General features: G+C 34.1%; 1 long non-coding RNA gene across 1 annotated transcript in view; it reads left to right on the forward strand.

Moving 5' to 3' along the window:
- The window catches only part of LOC308654648, a 73,081-nt gene extending 58,884 nt beyond the window's left edge, over nucleotides 1-14,197 (forward strand). The window contains exons 2-3 of the long non-coding RNA XR_014023310.1: nucleotides 2,867-2,964; nucleotides 14,084-14,197. This is a non-coding gene — a long non-coding RNA (uncharacterized lncRNA). The remainder of the gene's footprint in view (nucleotides 1-2,866; nucleotides 2,965-14,083) is intronic.
- The last annotated feature ends 7,501 nt before the right edge of the window (nucleotides 14,198-21,698 follow it).

Raw genomic sequence — 21,698 nt, forward strand, 5'->3', positions numbered from 1 at the left:
AACCATGTTAACCATAGGACATAGTCATCCCCAGATGTCACTTTGACAGGAGTGTAAAGGATTGCTAGAAAGGGCCAAGTAGTAATTAGATAACATTTTGAAATGAGGGAATTATGAGGCAGTGATATTCTCCTAAACAAATGAAAAAACAAAATCAAAATATTCCAAGCAAATAGTGGGATAGTTGATTTTCTGTACTTTTTGGTAAGAGCAATCTTTGTTTTCTGGTAATAGTGGTTTATATATTACTTGTGCATATATATTATATTGATATAACATATATGTATTTATATAGTCCTAATTAATTTTCATGTTTGTGTTAGAAACAAATTAGTAAATTTGCCAGTTATTAAATTAATATTTTGAATGCACTTATTCAAATACTTATATAAATACTTAGATTTTTAAAATATTTACTTATGTTTTTTCAATTCTGGTTCTAAAAATAGTTTCATTAAAGATGATCAAATATTCTGATAGAAATCTCTTTTATTCTAATTATTTCCACTGTTTTGCTCAAATTGAAAAAGGTAAACATTTTCAGAATGCCAAAAGAGAACAAAAATTAAATAAAACAATTCTATCCTAAGTTTATCTTCCTGTTTCTTTAAAAAGGTTGGAGTGATCATTTAAAAATAGGGTAATATTCTAATACTGCTTAATGCTAGTCAATAAACTTGACATTGAAATAAAAAGACCCCTTTAGAAAATGAATTTTTTTTTTAGATTGCAGAAGACATAATTAAATAAGACTGTTTCATATTTTATAAAAGGTATTAGCTTTCTAACCACAGTACACTTTGTTTCTTTGAAATAAATTTACATTTGAGGGAACTTCATTTGTTTATTTTGTAAAAGAATGAACTCTAAAAAATGATTATGTTATTATTTATACTTAAGAAAAATCGCATGCAAAAAGTGAAATTGTAGATTTGTGTCCACATATTAAAGGAGGAATGCTTTTCTAATAAGAAATGTATGTGGACTGTCTAAATATTAATGTTTTTCTAAGTGAAATGGGGACTTACATGAACATTTTGACAATCAAAAGAGAGAAACCAAGGACAAAAATCATTGATGTACCTAGACAGTACAAACTACTTTTCACTTTATCTGCTTAGTTCATGGATGGAGTACTTATTAAATGAAAACATATATATATACACCAACATATGTTCACCATATGCTTTTGAATACTTGAGCCTGTTGCCTGGGTAGTACATACAGGCCCTAACACAATGTATTTAAAATATGAGAAATAGGTCCTTGCCATGCTAATTCCATTTACAAATTCTGCTAAAGGGCAACAAAATATAACATTCAGAGATAACAAAGAAGAGAGATCCTTTTTGTCTAACCCGGGGGAAAGGGTCAGCCCAAGGGAGTCCCAAATCATAAGAAACTTCCTCCTAGAAGCAGCTTCCTCCTGGATGTAACTTCCTCCTGGAAGGAAGTCTTTAAAATGTTTTGTCAAGTACAATTTGACATTTTCGGCGAAACAATTGTCCTTTGGGCTCTTCTTTTGTTTTTTGGTAAAATTTTCTCCACTTGAGTCTCATGTGCGAAAGAACAAAAATCTGAGCCATAATGATATTTATCCAAAATATTTTGTAAATCTATTTGTTTTTATTTTGGTTAATAAACCCATTATGTCATAGAGTTTTTTAAAGTTAATATATTTTAGGTTCCCAGTTTCTTTTACTACTGGGTTATGTATCATGATATCACTAAATATTCTGCTTCATTGCATTTGACTTCAGTTTTTTAAGAAATGTCATGTTCTTAGCGTAAAAGGTGTAGTTTTTAGGCTCTTGTAGGTTAGTTGCCTCAAGACTGGTACTTTCCTTTATAGTTATTTATTCTTTATCCACTAAGCTTTGTCATGGTTTGAAAGCTTCATTTCAATAAATATCCAGAAAAAAACTAGATCCCAATAGATTTCTCTATCCTCTGCAAAATTGTGTTAGAGTCTACTGTAGGCAAGGGAGTATATTTACTTACTTACAGTAGAGAGGCAACCAAAATGGTTTATTCATTTGGTGTGTCACTAAATTGATAGCAATTGTTATTTTAGTATCTTTGACTATGCTTCAAAGAACTTTTACATATCTCATTAACATTTCCTAAGGGAAAGAAATCAATATGCTCAAACAATTGTTTTGTAAAATATAGCCTCCCAACCAGATGTTGGAAAGCTCATTGATGCTTCCTTCCCAGTCAAAGTCATTTTTCCTAGGTAGAAAATCAAATTTAAGTTCAGTGCAGTTCTTCCCTTGAATTCCTGCTTAAACTTTTCTCCCTCCCTTAAGTCCCTTAAGATATTTGTGAATACTCCTACAGAATCATGGCATGAAAGACAACTCAGTCTGGTGTGGGTACTTCCCAGAATTCTTCCCTGTTGAAACTGTGAAAAGTCCATCTACTTTTCCCTAAGTTTAAATGCTCATTCTGTTACCACTAGTATTCAAAACTGAGATTAAAAAAAAAAAAAAACTATCCATATCATTTTATAAGATGTGGCTTGAACATTCCTAACAGACTTCCTACTTCTGTTTTTCAGGTAATTTATAAAAGTGAGTATATAGGAAGATGGTAAGAATAAGTCTTGGGTGTAATTGTGTCTATTTATACTGTATCTATTGTGTAGTAGACCATATTGTTTGTTTTAAATATGGATATCTATAGGGACCCTTCCTGCTGACCTTCCTTCTAGCAGAAATGTTCCTCCCATCAAGATGACATCAGTGTTAGCCATGTGACTTCCATTAGCAAATGGAATGTGAGCAGAATGGATGCATTCCATATCTGAGTAGAAGGTTTCAGAGTCCTTACACCGTGCTGCCATTATTCTTCTTTCTTCTCTTAGAGCAGAATGCTTCCCAGGTGGTGCTACTCTTTCTGCCCGGAGTAAGGAACACAGAAAAAGCACAGGGCCGAGCCACTGAGAGCTCACAGAAAACATATGTGAGTGAGAAATAGATCTTTGTTGCAAGTCACTGAAGTTTGGGGGTTTTGTTGTTATCATAGTCTAATATAGTCAATGCTGACTAACAACATATTGCATGTCAATGCAGCCATTGATTAAGTACACATGGCTTTTGATACATTTTCCACTGGTACTTATGACATACATGTTTCTAAATCAAATGGAATTTGGTAGGCCAGATATTATGGTAAAAACTGAAGTCACTCCTTTTTATTGCTAATTTGTTAATCTTAAAAAGAACAAAGGATGAGGCTTAGTGGTGTATGTTGCTCAGCAGGTTGAGGTAGGAGGATGACAAATTCAGGGCCAATCTGAGCAACTTAGGGAGACCCAGTCTCAAAGTAAAAATTAAAATGGGGTGGCGATATCGCTCAGTGGTAAGGCACTTGCCTGGCATATAATGTGAGGTCTGATCTCAATCCCTAGTACAGCAAAAGAAAAACAAAAACAAAGCAAAACAAAAAACAAAGGGACACAAGTTTCTATTTGAATAATAATATATATCTCCAGTTACAGTTGATTTAACACTTTAATATTTGATTTTAATATTTGATATATCTAATTTTATATTCAAAATAATATTGTGTAATAAGTATTATTATGTCCACTTATAGGAGGGAAATAGCTGAGATCTAGAGAGATTAAACACTTACCCAAAATTCTTCACCAGTGAATGTGGAAAGGGAATAAAGAATCAGAAGATTTTCAATTCAGCCCTTCTCCCTGCTGTCCTGCCATCTCAAAGTCTTGCCCTCACAAGTGACTTTCCTACATATCAGTTTTCTCTTCAATGTACTTTACAATTATTTTTTTAAATGAAGTTTATAAGCACAATTATTAATAGTATTTTATTGTGAGTTAAATGGAAATTCCTGCAATTAAATTCTGTATGATAATCAACTCTAATAGGGCTGTAAAGATTTAGAATTAATACATTGGAGTGAATTATATTCCATAAAAGCTGTCCACAGTACAATGGTAGGAATAAAATCAATTTTGAAAAATTAGGAAATGTTAATATGGCCAGTTTATTTTTGCTGTTTGGGCTGTAATATAACAAAGTTCATTAAAAAACTTGGTTCTCTTTCCCTCTGCTTTGTTTTTTCCATTCTTTCTCTGCGTGTATGATCGTTAACTATGTCATGGAGGTGATGTAGTCTTTGTTTTTCTACAAGTGATTTATGTTACCTCTAAATTTTCATGCCTAATAAATAGGTATGCTTTTGAAAGTATTCATCTTGCTTCTAGTTACATAAAAATTTGCATATGTATGTGTGGGTGCTTGTGTTTTTAATATTGGCCCTCCGTTGCTTTAAATTTGTCTTGATTGTGTTGTTGTTGGATGTAGTTTTTATTGTTATTTTAAAATTTCTTCCCATATTTAGTATTGCTGCATTATAATGATGAGATTCATTATTACATATTCATACATGCACGCAACATAGCAGTGTAATTTGGCCAATATCATTTCCCAGTATTTCCCCTTTCCTTCCTCTTATTCATCCCTCTTTCTTCTACTCTATTGATCTGTCTTTGATTTTCACAAACCCACACCGGCTTCGCCCCCCACCACCTTTCTTTTCCTTTTTCCCCTCTAGCTTCTATATATGAGAGGAAGCATACAACCCTTGACTTTCTGAATTTGGTTTATTTTGCTTAACATAATGTTTGTTCCATCCATTTTCCTACAAATGACATAAGTTCATTCTTCTGTATGGCTAAAACCCCCTCCATTGTGCATATACACTGCGTCTTCTTATCCATTCATCCATTCACTGACACCTAGGCTTGTTCCATAGTATGGCTATTGTGAATTGTACTGCTGTGAACACAGGAATGCATGTATCACTGTAGTATGGTGACTTTAATTCTTCAGGATAAATACTTAGGAGTGGGACAGCAGGGTCACATGATAGTTTTATTCCTAGTCTTTTGAAGAACCTCCATACTGATTTTCATAGCAATTATCCTCATTTATATCTTACCCAAAATGTAAAAGTGTTCCCTTTTCTCTACATCCTCTTCAGTGTTTATTACTGTTTGTATTTTTGTTGACTGCCATTCTAACTGGAGTGAGATAAAGCCACAGTGTGGTTTTGATTTGCTTTTCCCTAATTTCTAACAATGTTGAATATTCTTTTTTTCATATATATTTTTGGCCATTTGTATTTCTACTTTTGAGAATTGTCTAATTTATTTGCCCATTTGTTAATTGGGTTATTTGGTTTTGAGGGTGTTAAGTTCATTGAGTTCTTTTTATATTCTGGTTATGAATCTTTTGTCAGAAAAGTAGCTAGTAAAATTTTTCCCTCAGTCTGCAGCCTCCTCTCTTCACATTCTTAATTGTTTCCTTTGCTGTGAAGGTTTTTGCTAGGGTGTCATCCTAGTTATTAACTCTTAACACTATTTTCTGAGCTTTAGGGCACCTAACAAGAATGTTGTTTACTGTGCCTATATGTTGGAATGTTGACCCTACGTTTTGGATGTACTTTTTGTATACAAATGTTGAATATAGGGGCTGGGGTTGTGGATCAGTGGTAGAGCACTTAACTGGCACTCGTGAGGCACTGGGTTCAATCCTCGGCATCACATATAAAATAAATAAATAAAATAAAGTTTTTTTTTAAAAAAAGACAAGAGGGATTATTATTAAAAAACAAATAAATATTGTATATGGTTATAAAAGTTTTAGGATCTCAGGAAAACATTGCAATGTTACCAAAACATGATACAATGAAATTAGATATGACTAAGTATGGTTAAATTTTCTTAAGTAGGAAAAAATTAACTTTTTCACCAATTTTACTGTTATGATAGAACTCCCTTAGACTCATAATAGGGTTGAAAAGATCACATTGCCATAATGAGATAAATAATGGGAAATTTTTTTATTTGTGAAGCAATGTCATTCAAACTAGTATTTGATCATATGTTGTGTAGTAAATTCAATGGACAAAAATTAACATATTGGAAAATGAGAAGCAGCAAACAATTAACATTGATTATTGTGCTGTAGATAAATATTCGGTTATGAAGCATAACTTTTGAATGAACAAATGATTATTTTAACAAATACTGAGAATATCAAACTACTAACATTTAAGGAAGAAAGAAAAATTTTGATGTTTCTCTGAAAGTCATTTGCATAGGTAAACCCATTGTATTTTACATTCATATTTTGTTATGCTTAGTACAACCTAATCAGCACGAGCCTTCTGAAATTCTATTTCTCTGTTCAATAAATAGCTATAGTAAACTCTAGCCTTAGATTCTAGAACTGTTCATTTTTTGTTCAAGGAATGTGTCCTCCATATCAGGAAGTGCTTTGATCTTCAACCAAAAGAAAGCGTCACAGTGATGGCACTGCATGGCCAGTGGACAGAATTACACATGACATGCAGATGCTGGAGAACCATGTGAAGGGCAGAGAGGCAGACTGTTGAGCTTTCACAATCCAAATCATCACACCTGTCTCTGAGTTGTGCTTTTAGAGTCCTAAAAACAAATATTTGTCTTATGTGAAATATTATCTCTTTCAACTTGAAACCACGAACCTTGGTTTTCCTTGAACAAAATACTAAAGCATACAGTTTGAAGCCAATGTGACTTACCTTGTTGCCTGATTAACTTTAGACACATAGTTCATATTTCTGAGTGTTTGGAGAATCAAACTAAGGTCTTATGCATATCATTATATTATACATATATGCAGCTAGCCACTAATTTGTCTAGCTTCTATCCCATGTAGTAGACTGCAAGAAAAACAGAAGCAATGATCTACTTCTAGTGATATTGACAGGATAAGGCTGAGAAGGAGTAAGCATGAAAATCTTTCTGCTCAAATTATGAAACTAGTGCAGGAGTCTAGTCTGTTTCTACTCCTATCTTTTCTATGCCAATTCAGCAAGAAAGGAAGGAGTAGCAGTGAACTTGACCTGTTAGGCCTCCAGAAACCTGCATCACAGATAACAGAAAGCAATCCATGAGTGAGGCTGAATTCCATGTTACATAATTAGAAATTTAAGAAAGATATTTTTCAAGAAAGGCATAGGTGAGGACCTTCAGAAGATGTCAGAGTAGAGAAGGCTGTTTTCGAAGCTGCTCTGTGGCATGAGACCAAGAAAACAGATGAACAGTTTCTCAGTGAGGTGGGTCAAAGAGGGATTTTTAATGCTGGCCTCTCAGAACAGCTTCAGGACTCAGAAGGTTGTATACAATAAAACAAAAGAAGAAAGCCCACTGCAAGCCAGTGACTGCCAAAGCTGATCCACTGCAGGTAAAATGGGGAGGGGACGAAGAGAACCTGCATTTCAGGTGGCACTGTGGCGTGCATGTTCTGGTACTGAGAAACCAGAGATCAAGAGCACGGACATACTGATCCAGAGGGTGTGTCACACTATATTGTTGTGTGGGAAAGATGCCACATGTCTCCTGGTTTTTACATGGAAATCTGGGGCAGGAGTCATATTTCCTCTGTACTAGGGCAGCCTGAGGCAGTGGGAGCAAGTTCAGGAGCTCAGACCTGGGAAATCTGAGCTGGGTCTGAAAAGCAGACCTGATAGACAGGGGGCACACAACACTGTGTGCCTAGGAGATCAGGAGATTAAACATGGAGACTGTTTAATCCAGGAGAACAGGGATCCTAAAGACCTGAAAAATACCAGGTCCCTCCCTCCCTTTGAGTCTGGTGGCTTTCAGGACCCGCTATAGTGGGCTGGGATTTGATTGGGCCAAGTGGGAGTGACTATGTGTTTGGGAACTGAGCCTGGGAATCCAGGAAGGACAGGATCCATGGGTGGTGGAGAGGTGAAGGATTGGCTCTTCCACCATAGCAGTGGGAACCAGGGGGGACTACTGGGTGGCAGTATCCCAGCCTGCATAGGCAGCTGCTGCCAGGCCCTGGAGGTACTGATTTAAAATCTTTAGACCAATCACCAATTGCCTGAATAGACCTAAACCCCACCTTTAGGAGGTCTGCCTACAGTAAGAACTCCTCTCACAGAACTCTACAGCTACCCCACTCTGAGAGTGCACTAAAAAACTCTATCACTACACTAGAAGAATAGTCAGTCAAATTAGAAACTAGAACTTAATCAAATGACAGAGAATAAAAATCATCTCTAAATATTAACATTAAATGTAAATGTCCTAAACTCAGCAATGAAAAGACATAGTCTGGCAGATTCTATTAAAAAACAAGACTCAATGATATGCAGTCTCCAAGAGACTCACCTCAGACACAAAGACATCCACAGACTGAAGGTGAAAGAATAGAAAAAAATATATCAATCACATGGATTAAAGACCTAGGTATTAGACCAAAAATCCTGCACCTACTTGAAGAAAATGTATGCCCCACACTCTAACATGTTGGCTTAGGAACTGACTTCCTCAACAAGACTCCTAAAGCCACAAGAAGTAAAATAAAAAATCAAAAAATTAGATGATATCAAAATAAAAAGCTTCTTCATGGCCTAGGAAACAATCAAGAACATGAAGAGAAAGCCTACAGAATGGGAGAAACTTTTTACCACCTGTACCTCAGATAAGGTATTTATTTGTAGGATGTACAAAAACCTCAAAAAGCTGTTAACCAAAAAGGTGTTAACCAAAACCAAAACCAAAAACAAAACAAAACAAAAAACAATAAATGGGCAAAGGAACTAAAGAGACACTTCTCAAAAGAAGAAATATGAATGATTAACAAATATTTGAAAAAATTTCAACATCTCTAGCAATTAGAGAAATGCAAATTAAAGCTACACAGAGATTTTACCTCACTCCAACCAGAATGGCAATTCTCATAAATACAAATAACAATAAAAGTTAGCAAGGATGTGGGAGGAAAAATACACTCATATATTGTTGATGACACTGCAAATTAGTGCAACCACTTTGGAAAGCAGTATGGATATTCTTCAAAAAACTAGGAATGGGTCCACCATTTGACTTAGTTATTCCACTCCTCTATATATATCCAAAGGAGTTAAAATCAACATACTATAATGATGCAACAGTATTAATATTTGTAGCAGCACAATTCACAATAGCCAAGCTATTGGACCAAGCTAGATGCTCATAAACAGATAAATGGATAAATAAATTGTGGTATATATACACAGTGGAATATTTCTCAGTCATAAAGAAGAATGAATTTATGACATTCACCAGTAAACGGATGGATCTGGAGACTAGCATGCTAAGTGCAATAAACCAATCCGAATAAAAAGGTTGAATGTTCTCTCTGATAAGTGGATGCTAACCCACAACAAGAGGGTGGGAGGGAAGAATAGAAGTTCATTGAATTAGATAAAGGGGAATGAAGAGAAAGGAGGGGAAAGACAGTGGAAAGACAGGAAAGACAGTGGATGACTCTGACACAACTTTCCTAAATACATATATGAATACACCACAGTGAATCTCAACATCATATACAACCACAAGATTGGGATCCTAATTAGAATAAGATGTATTCCATGCTTGTATAAATACATCAAAATAGATTCTACTGTCATATATAACTAAAAAGAACAAATAAAAATTTAAAAAGAAAAAAAAATCCCAGAATTTAAAGTAAATATAACAATCTTGTCTTCGAAGATGTGGCAGAAAAGCCACACTCATACACTGCTGGTGGGACTGAAAATTAGTGCAGCCACTATGGAAAGCAGTATGGAAATTCCTTGGAAAACGTATAGAGGAACCACATTTGACCCAGCTATCCCACTTCTCAGTTTATACACAAACAATTTAAAATCTGCATACTACAGGGATGCATCCATATTGATGTCTATAGCAGCAAAATTCACAATAGCTAAACTGTGGAGCCAACTTAGATGCCCTTCAGTAGATGAATGGATAAAGAAACTGTGGTATATATACTCAATGGAATATTACTCAATATTAAAAGAGAATAAAATCATGGCATTTACAGGTAAATGGATGTAGTTGGAAAATATTATGCTAAGTGAAATAAGCCAATCCCAAAAAACCCAATGCCAAACATTTTCTGTGATACAAGGAGCAATAATAACTTTAATACTTATTGTAAAGCTGAAACAATCATTAATAAACTGGACAAATGAACTAACAAACACTTCTCAAAAGAAAAAATGCAAATAGCCAACAAAATGTATGAAAAAATGTTGACTATCATTAACAATTAGGATAATGCAAATCAAAACTCTACTAAGATCTCATCTTGTCCAGTTAGAAGGGCCGTCATTAAGAATACAAACAAAAATAAATGCTGGAGAGGATGTGGCGAAAAATGTTACACTGTTGATGGGATTGTAAATTAGTACAACCATTATGGAAATCAGTATGGAGATTTCTCAAAAGGCTAAAAATGGGAACCACCATATGACCCAGCTATAACACTCCTCAGTGTTTATCCTAGAGAATTAAAATCATCAAACTGTAGTGATACATGCATACCCATGTTTATAGCAGCACAATTTACAATATACAAACTATGTAACCAGCCTAGATGTCCATAAATGGATGAATACAGAATGGAGATTTATTAAATCATAAAGAAAAATGATAAGTGCTGGAAAGTGATATTGGCAAAATTATATTGTTATAGTGTAGGCATGTATGAATATGCAACAACAAATCCCATCATATGTACAACTACAATGCACCAATAAAAATGAGAAAAATAAATCAATTAATACAACAGGAAAAAAAAAAGAAAAAAAGGAAGACACGGGTTATTTTCTGATACCCATTTTCCTCTTACCATCCCAAAGTAGAATTTAAAAAATATACATGGAAGTTTTATGGGTTTTTTTAATGTCTTATGCTTTAGTGGGTTTTCAAATAAACCTAAGAATAAAAATAAAGCATCATAAAAAATACAAAAAAAAAGAAATTGTGATTCATTGTAAGAAAGTTGTAAGTTTATTTTTAAACAGTTTAAGATTTATGGAAGAATTGAGAAGATTTAAAACAGAGAGTTCCGACACATCCATCCAGCTAGTTTCCCCATTGTTAATATTGTGCATTTGTGCTTAATATTAGTAAGCCAATATTTATACATTATTTTTAACTAAATTTCCTTAGTTTTTTACCTACTGTCTGTTCCTATTCCAGAGTCCAGTCCAGGACATATCATTATGTCTAATTTTCATGTCTTAGGATCCTCTTGGCTGTGATGGGTTCAGACTTCGAGGTCTATTGGTAGTCATACAAAAGCTCAAGATCTTTTTTCTTGGAAAAATGATTCCTTTATCATTGTATAGTAGCCTCTTCTTCTCTCATACTCCCCCTTGTTTTGAAGTATCTGAAATTATCCTAACTATTTCTATTCATTGGTGTTTCCATGGTATATCTTTCTCTTCAACCTATCCATGTCTTCATAAAGATTTTTTTAAGAGATGACATATAGTGGGGGCTGTTTTTAATCAACCCTGTCTCTGTCTTTTAATTGATGTATTTTGAACATTCATATTGAAAGTGATTATTGATAGAGTTGGGTTAACATCGAACATGTCTGTAACTGTTTTCTATTTGTCACACTTGTTTTTCATTTCTTTTTTATTTTCCCTCTTCTGCCTTCTCTTGTTTTAATTATGCATTTTATATGACTTCATTTTCTCTTCTCTTAACACATCAATTATACTTGCTTTTAAAATCCTTTTAGTGGTTTCTCTAGGGTTTGCAGTTTAAATTTTCCACAATCTAAGTCTATTTTTAAAAAATCCTGTACTTCTTTCTGGGTAGTGTTAAAAGCTTATGATCATATTTGAAATTTTATGATCATATTTGAAATTTATCCCTCCTGTTTCTTAAAGATAATGGTCATCCATATGCTACAATCACACATAACACTATTACTCTTAATACTTGTTTGTTACATTAAGAACAAGAAAAATAAAAGAATATATTCATATTCTTTCTCTTACGTTACCTTTTTTATGTAATCTCAGCTTATGACCTATATATAATTTTCTTTCTCCCTGAACAGTATCTTTTAATATTTCTTGCAGAGTGGGTCAGTTGTTGATAAATTTCTCAGTTTTTGTTTCCCTGAGAAAGTCTTTATGGTTCTACTTTCTTTTTGTAGAATAATTTTCCTGGACATAGAATTATAAGTTGATTTTTATTTTGTCTTTTCTTTCAACGCTTTAAATACTTTGGTATGTTCTCTTCTTCCTTTCGTAATTTTTTAAGTAAAAAATCTACTGTCATCCTTACTTTCCCCACTGTATAGGTAAGGTGATTCCCCCCGCCTCACACAAACCACCACTTCTGTCTTCTTTTAAGACTTTCTCTCTGTTTGGTTTTCTGCAGTTTCAGTATGACACACCTTGGTGTAACCTATGGCTACAGAGCTTCAATTTCATTTAGTGTCCTTGTTTGTGTGTCCTCTGTTGTCACTTTGGAATAGGCCTTTGTTATGGAGGACACATGGGGTATATTTCAAAGTGGTTACTTTTCCCCTCACTCTGCTAGAAATAGAAAAATGATTTTTTTTCTTTGATCTCCAATATAAATACATGATTGAACTCCTGGAGGTAAAAACCCAAGAAACTCTCCCCTCCTGCAGAAGACTATACCCTATAGGAGTTTTTCATTCTAAAGGCAGTCCTCTGCTTTAAGCATTCACTAATTAGTATTTAAGTCCCTTCTGATGTAAGAGTCATTGGTTTCTACCCCCGCTAAGCTCATCTCAGCTGTGTTTCCTTATATTTGCTTGTCTTTCCAGATCTGGGGTGGTGATTTGCTTTGTGTCCTCGAGTTCTCTGTCAGGTCCAGGAGAGTCACTGATTTTCAGTTTGTTTGCCATTTTTCTTGTTGAAAGGCTGAAGTCATGTCAGAGATGAAACAGAAAGTAAATATTTTTGATAAAAATACCAAGTGTTTCATTTTTTAGGATTTTTTTTTATTTTTGTGAAAAATAATCCTTGCTGATGCTGCTCATAAATGTGCACCCAGGCAAAATAAGACATTATTATAATGCCCCCAAATGAGTGGAAAGTACAAGCACTTGCAATAGAAAAACTATGCAAAAAGTTCTGGGTGTATCATGTGCTTTATTCTGTGCATTCTTCAACTCAGGGGCACTTGACCACTGAGCCAAATCCCCAACCCTATTATGTATTTTATTTAGAGAAGGGTCTCACTGAGTTGCTTAGTGGCTCAATTTTGCTGAGGCTGGTTTAGAACTCAAGATCTTCCTGACTCAACCTCCAGAGCCCCTGGGATTACAGGTTATGTGCTACCATGACAGCAAAGAGTATATTTTTAATAACACTGATCTTAAAAATATTGCCCAGAAACTATAATCATACTTTCCAGCCTCAGTGAAAAAATGTGAAGAATTTAGAAAATACATCTATTCAGTGTAAATTGAAGTGATTATCAAATAAACCAGAAAATTATTGTGCCACTAGAAAATAACAGAAGTAATATGGATAGATTCTTTTGAAACTGTGGATTGTATTAATAAAAACAGAATTGAGGGCACAAGCTATGGGATTATAAAAATGTCTACTTTAAAAATTATTTTTTTCTCAGTTCTAATTGGTCATGATGTTTTAAGTACCATTATATCAGGAAAAAATTTAGTATTCATATGGCACTGGAAAATATTGAGATTAAGAAATTCTTCGAATTGGGCTGAGGATGTGGCTCAAGTGGTAGTGTGCTTGCCTAGCATGAGTGAGGCACTGGGTTCGATTCTCAGCACCACGTAAAAATTGAAAAAAAAAAAAAAGATATTGTGTCCACCTAAAATTTAACTACAACAAAAAAGAAATTCTTTGAATAATTAAACTATAGCACTGATGTCAATGTCTTTTCATAATATAGAATGTACCGATGTAAGGAGAAAAATTAATCCTATGATCAATTCTTCTGCATTTTAAAATCAAATCATTCTTTTCTGTAATGGGTACCACAATATAAGTTATTTTGTTTTGGTTTTTAGTACCAAGGATTGGACGCAAGAGTGCTTTACCACTAAGATACATTCCAAGCCCTTTTTATTTGAAAGGGCTGGGATTATGGATGTGTGCTACTGTAAATAGCATAATTTAAGTTTTTAAAGGTAGTTTTTATAACCATGCAAGCTTGTCACCTTTTTTTCAGCATTATAGGGTCACACTGCCAAAGCAAGATTCTGGATGACATAAGGTCACATAAAATTTGAAGAGTTAATTGGAAAGTGAAATACTGTAACTCTACAAAAAAAAATTACAAGTGAAATTTTCTGATGAACATATAAGATCTTTGTTTTGGATCCTAGACTGTGTGAGTACTCTCCTAAGATATTGCATTGAAACAATACTTTACTAGATATATTTCTGAATATGGTTTTAGCTGTCAGTATATTTATCTTTACCACAAATAATTGATTAAATGGCAATGAAAACAGTTTTGAACTTAATATTCAAATTTATTAAAAAATAACTTGAAGTCTCGAATGTGAATATTATCAAATTTAGCAACCTTTTTTTAATAGAAAACAAGATATTGGAACATGAACACATTGCAATTTGTATAAAGAAGTAAGTTAATGAAAAAGACCATTGAGTGTTTTATGATGAAAATAATATATGTCAGTAACTTGTTTCTAATTATTGTGATTAAAAATTCACTTCTTACAATTTTAAGGTAAATAATTAGACTTCCATAAATTATAGTGTTATGATGTTACTATTAAGAAATTAGTAACACATCAACATTTTTACTTAAGGAAGATGTATTTTTTTCTAGTTCACAAAAATATGGTGTAGGAGGTATCTTTTTTTGAAAATGTAATATTCTTTTGCTAATTTTGCATTTGGTACCCGCACCATGACTGAACAACATTTCAGAGTATGGGAATCATTTTTAACATAAAAATTTCACATTTTTTACAATTTTTAAAACCACTTTTGAAAAAATCTATTAGTGGGGAAGATGTATAATAATATAAAAGCAACTATATATACAGTAACTGTTAAACTAAATTTGTCTGATTTTAAATGTTACTATACCTACATAAGTTTAAAAGATGATTATGTGTTTACATAATATATGGTATAGTATTTTGATATGAGGTGTTCACTCAAAGGCTCATATATTAGACAATGCAAGTATGTTCAGAGGTGAAATGATTAAATTATAATAGCTGTAGCCTTGTCCATGAATTAATCCACTTGATAGATTAATAATTTAAATGGAATACTGGGTGGTAACTGTAGGAAGGTAGGGTGTGGTTGGAGAAAGTAGGTACTGTGCTCTTGGGGATTAGATCTTGTCCATCTGGCTTCTTATTTTTCTCTTTATTTCCCAGATGCCATGAGCTGAGCAGCTTTCCTCCATCACACCCTTCCACCATGATCTTCTGCCTCATCTTAGGCCCAGAACAATAGGGTTGGCCAACCATGGACTGAACCTTGAAAATATGAGCTAAAATAAGCTTTTTCTTCTCTATGTTGCTCTTGCCAGGTATTTTTTGTCCCAGATATGAAAAGCTAACACAATATGTAATATATATATAATACCTATAATATATATATATATATATATATATATATATATATATATATATATATATAAAATGTCTAACATGTCGTACATTTTGTACACATATTATGATGAATTTTGTTGTCTGTCAATAGATAACAGTCAATACTTAATATGTATATGGAATCATGGACCATTTTCCATAATTCTTTCACCTGCAATTTTTCTTTTCTCCTTCCCTCCCTCCTTTTCTCTCTCTTTCTTTCTTTCAGAAATGTGACTTGAACTCACATGCCAGTATTTTGAAGTTTACAGTCTTATTGTATGATTTTATGTTTACTTTCAGCCATTTGGTCAACCCAGCTCAAACTATACTATTTTTTAGTCTTTGCACACATTTTAACCTATTGCTGAACCTCAGCTGTTGCAGTTTGCTCTGATAGAGACTGCACTGCTCTAACAGTCAGTTTACTAGTTCTGGAATGCAGGACACACTTTGGATCTCAGTGTAGTGTGCATTTAATTGGCTAAGGAACAGAATTTTAGCTTTAGTGGACAGATCTGGGTCCGCTGAGAGCAATTCTAGCTTTGGGTAACTTAGATGTTGAAGAATATTGCCAAAATATTTTTTATATTTTAAAAACACTCCAGTTTCTTATTTTTTTCTCCCTTACCTTTTCAATCTGACAAATCCTGAAGAAAACTGAAATATATTTCTAAACTGACATATTTTCTCTTTATCACAGAAATTACAGCTGTTTATTACTAACTCCATCCTTCAATCAGAATATTTCTATAGAGATATTTTAAGATGGTACAAGGAATTGATGTCTTATACTTATCAACCAGGACTTTTTTTAGCTTTGAAATGAAGAAAATAGAATTGGTTCCTTGGTCATTCACTAGCTCACAAGACTCTCATGATTATGAATCTTTGTCTAACAATCAACTTTTAATACATTAAGAATAGAGTTCCTGAGGAACAACTTTCAGGAAAATATCTTAGATGCCTTCAGTGTCATTAATACTGTATTCTTGGCCTAATGACAAAATATCCTTCTCCTTTAAAAATATCAGTGATCCCTCTTTCCTATGTTTGGACCCATATGCTCACATGGAGCCGTAGTCACTCTCACAATCACTCCCAGCTCAGCACAGATCTTCCTGAAGGGATTTTCATTGCAGTTTGTGGGACAGTATCAATATACTTGGTAGCAGAATAATTCCAAAGAAGGGATCCAAGGACATTGTTTTACTAAACAGATGAGTCAATGATGCCCCCTAGCACAAACAGTGTTGTAAACCATAGAAGACCAGAAATAAGTGGTTGCTGTATGTAGGTAGAAGTACAGAGAGGCATTTTTGCAGTACAGTTTAGTGGAAAGAGCTTGGAATGGAGAACTCTGTCTGATTCTGTCCTTTATTAGCTTTCTGATCTTAGGCATGATTCTCTTTGAGCCTCAAATTCTTCATATGCCAAATGGCAATAATATTTACTGGTTTATATGATTATTTTGAATTTTTATTCAGAAATGGTACAAGGCGGCAGTTATAGGTGGTAATCATTACGTGTTACCTGACTATGTATATTTTATATAACGATTACTTATGGACTCAGTATGAATTAACTTGGACAAGACTCCATTGGCCATGAGTATGCCCCCATTTCTCCATCAAACAGTAACTTGTCCAGTAATCTCTTTGAACCCTGGGTGAGGTGTGTGTGTGTGTGTGTGTGTGTGTGTGTGTGTGTGTATACTCCATTTGCATATCACTTTCTAAATAGTGAACCAATCCAGGATGTTTGGAGGCACAACTTCTGAAAACAGCACTTAAAAGGCTTAAAACAACCTCCTTGTATATGTAAGTTGTTTCCCAGAGAGGAAAGGGGAATAATTTAGCAAAAGAGGAAACTTTATCATCATGCTCTACTTTCATTCAGTCATTCCTTTTTTTTTTGCATAAAATTAGAATATTTTCATACCTTTCAACTTCTGACCCACCATTCCACCAACAAAGCACAGTGCCAGTTCCATGCTCTGTCACTCAAATAAATACAATAGCACCCACAGCATTTAGCATAAGCTGGTAACTTGATACTTATTACAAAATGACTGCAATTTGCCATTAAAAAAATGTAGCTTTCCTTTTTTTTTTGTAAACATGGATATTAAAAATCCATTTTAGATCTGAAAGTCGGCTAAGTTTTTATATTTATCATTGGCTTTTGTCCAAATGTCATGTGAAGAATTTATTAATATTGCTATAATACTTCAGAGGACTGTGGAATGTACATTCTAGGCAGATTTTTTTAAGCTCTGTAGGGGGAAAGGGAAAGAGCAGCGAGGATGGTGTGATGGAATCTTAGTCTCTGCAGGAGGGAGGAAGAGAATTTTCTTTATGCCACTCTTCCATGCTGAGAATATCCACTGCAGTGCCAGTGGCATCCTAGCACCATATTAAATTGATGTTTCCTAAGGGCTACTTGCACTATTCCAGTGGAATTCGATAAGAATTCTAAAAATGTGTTGGCACTAAAAAGGTGGAGAACAAAATATTTTATAAATACATTTCTTGGGCAAGCCTGTACAATTTTAGTAAAGTGATTTTTTTTAAAACATTACACTTCACTAATAATACTTTCATCATTTCTGTTTTGGTTGTAAGTATTCCAGAATATTAGTTCTTGCATTCCCTATAGATATAATAAAAGTTTTATCTAATACTTTTAAAGTTCTTAAAGTAATGGGAAAACTGACATAACTAGTGTTTCAAAGGCATTAAAAGCAGTTTCTAAGATTAAAAAAAGTTCTTTTTAGTTATATGTTTCTAAGATTTTTAATGAGTATTTACTTCAACATTTACCCATTTAAGATCATTTCATTGATAACTTAATCATGAGATTCAAAAGTCTATTCTCCTTGACCTACTTCCTGCATTTGTTGGAGTTTTCCTCCCTTTTCTTGTATAAACCTCATTCTTCCTTTAGCTTCTGGTACACATGCCTCTCTGGTACTGATTATTTAGCTATTGTCTCTCAAGAAGCCTTTTCTTATTCTTCTATGAGGTTGGGCATGGAACTCCCCAAATAACTCTCTCAGATTGGCTTATCAGCTGGCTTCCTGTTAGGTTCTACCAGTAGGAGTCACTAGAGAGAGGTTGAAAAATGACAATAGAGAGAGGGGCTTCCTTCCTGGTTTTGTAGTTTCTAGCAGCCGTGTTCCAGCAATGCATACAGTTGACTCCAGCCTGTAGCTTTTCTTACCACTTCCAGTAACAGGCTCTGTGAGCAACCAGAATGTGATTCCTTCAATACTTAAGTATATAGTGTGCTATGTTCCCTCACAACTGGGAACTGAGCTCCATACCTTTCACAGAGTTCCTAGTACCTGTTAGATTAACTCTACCTTCTCCAGCCTGGAGATCAGAGACCTGGTTTCCTAGTGCTTTCTTCAAAGGACCCAGCACCAACTCTTTGGGGGTGCTTCCTCTGAATTATAGGCTCTTTTCCTTTTCTTTTCCAGTCCTCTGGCCACTGACTGCTTCCTATAGTTACTCTCTCTGTGTATTTTCAGCATCTCTTTTCTTTTCTTACAGCTAATACTTATTAGTCAAGGTCCCATGTTAACAATCACACTTTTGAAATACTTAATGTACTTTCTGTTCACCTGGGTGGACTGATAATTCTCTCCTTTACCAGATCCTTTTTCTTCTTCCACCCATGTTTCTTTTCTTAACCAATTTGTCTCTTTGTATATGCTCTATCACAGAACTAACTGCTCCATTTCCTCAGCTTCAAACAGAGCATTTCTACCAATTCATATCATCAACTGTTCTGAAATTTTATATAAACTTATTATATTTAATATGCCCACAATAGAAATCTCTTTTCTCAGATATCATTTTCAGTTTTACCGTATTCCTCCTCTTCAAAGTGTTTCTGCACCCCACCTGCCATCAGTATGTATCTCAATAGTCCCAGAAAGGAGACTGATAATTTTAGAAATTCTGATTAGATCCACATATTCAATCAGTAATAGTATCATCTAGATTATTCTTTCACATTATATTTTGCATTAATACTTTCCTTTCTCACTCTACGGTATTTTAATTTATATCTTCATTAGCCTCTGTATAACTGACATAAAGTCCATGCTGGTTTACTTGTTTCTGAACTTAGTCTCACCTATGCATTGCTGTTAGAATAATTTTCATGGATCCCCACATCTCCTTCTACCAATTTTCAATGTTTCCCTCAGATCACAAGGTATAATTTAATTCCCTTGGCAAGAAACCTCCTTTCAATAAAATGACTTTCTCTCACATCACTATCTCCAATGAAACCTTTAGGAAAACAAGTTTGTTCTATGGATTCCTATTTTCTCTCACTTTACCTCTTGATATACTGCATACAAAGCTCTACTTTGTGAAGCCTTCCAAGGACCTCCTATATAGAAATGATCTCTTCCCATGAAGGATCACCTCTCTGTATTGCTTATTTGGCACTATTGTGAGTTCCATGTAATATTGTAATGAGATAAGAGGAAATATGTATTTAGCAGGTAACAGTGTTGAAGGCTGGTCATGCTGTGTATGTGATGATTCCTAGGGCTTATATAGCCAATGTTAGGTCAATTGACTAAGACGTAAAAAGGAAATAAAATAAAATCTCAACAAACAGCTCATTTTGAATCCTTGACACTGGTATAAGAATTGTTATTGTTGTTTTTAATCTTTAAGTCACTGAATTGGTCAACTGTATTGCCTTAATGATTTTTTTGAGGTATAACTTATTAATCATTCCAGATATTTCTCATTTTTCACTTTATAAAAACATGTGCTCCATTCTTCATGATTTTAAAATTTTGTCTTTATATCAAGAGATCTGGATTCAATTAAAAATATACGACAAAAGTTGATATTACTTCTAGTACATTTAAAGATATATAAAATATTTTGGAGAAGTCTTGATTTAGACAATTTGTGTATATACCCCTCCTCCTTCCTTCCTCTTTTCGTCCCTTCCTCTTTCCCTTCCTTCCCTGAATATATGTGGTAGGAAATTGTTCCCCTGAAAGTCAAGATTCTGCTAGTGTCTGATTTCATGATTAAATCTGACCATGCCAATTTTCATAATTAATTTGACCCATCAGATAAGTCTCAGGCTTTATATTGTAGTGATCATAAATGCTTCAAAGGAAAAAATGATCTACAGAAAAGAGTATTGGCGGGTATATTATAAAAATAATACTGACGGAAAAGTGTGGAACTGCTTTGCTATACTTTCATGAATGACTTTCTGTAATCCAATCCTCAATTGTGCTAGACAAGAGGAGGGGTTAGCTATGTATGCAAAGCTTCCAAAGAACAGAGATGAATTCTTGGACACTGTAGGTTAGAAAGGAACATAGAAATAACATCTTGGTATTTTGCTTCTAGAGAGGTGTATATTTGAATAATTTTAATATAATTCACAAAACTGATTGGTCTTCTATTATGTTTGAGGACAGTTATTAGCAGGAGCAGCAATTCCCATGGGTGGCAACTCTACACCTCCCTCAGTATCTATTGATATCATTAATATTTGAAAGTCAAGATGATTTAATTATGTCTAACAACTGGATAATGAACTTATTCATTTATGTAAACATATATAGTAATGAGATAAAGAGCCCAATGATGGCACTTAGGCCCTCAATAAACATAAATGAATAAATAATGACAACAGAAGTTTCCCCTTGTTTTTCTACTTATTTAGTCTTTCAAGGATAGAGAGAGTAAATGATAAAGATTTTCCTTGTTAAAATCCTTTGTATATTGATTTCATATGTGATGGACTTCATAGTGTTTCCTATTCATAGAATTAGCACTTTCACTGTTAGCTCAAGACAGTCCTAGTGTGGGTCTGTTGTGATAGCTGCCCCCTCCCATCTCTGAAATGTTTCCCAGATTTGGAAATGTGTGAATTATGTAGTCACCCTATCTATTTATCCTCTCGAAATCAGGCCAAACCATCCAATATATAAGCAAATCTTTTTAGGTCCATATTTTTTTCTGTAAGTCTTCTCTAGTGATAATGAAGAAGTTTGTAATTTTCAGTCCATAATAGCATGGAGACATTTCAAAGCTAAAATTGCCTGTTTTGAAAGATGATAGCATCAGATCCAACATTGAAGTCCATAATGAAGGAGTAGCTTAAGGAGTGGCAGTGTTAAGAGTGATAGTACTTGGAGGAAGACAGCAAGTGTGTGGC

Source organism: Spermophilus citellus, assembly GCF_964194105.1.
Source record: "Spermophilus citellus genome assembly, chromosome: 8".
NCBI classification, from domain to species: domain Eukaryota; kingdom Metazoa; phylum Chordata; class Mammalia; order Rodentia; family Sciuridae; genus Spermophilus; species Spermophilus citellus.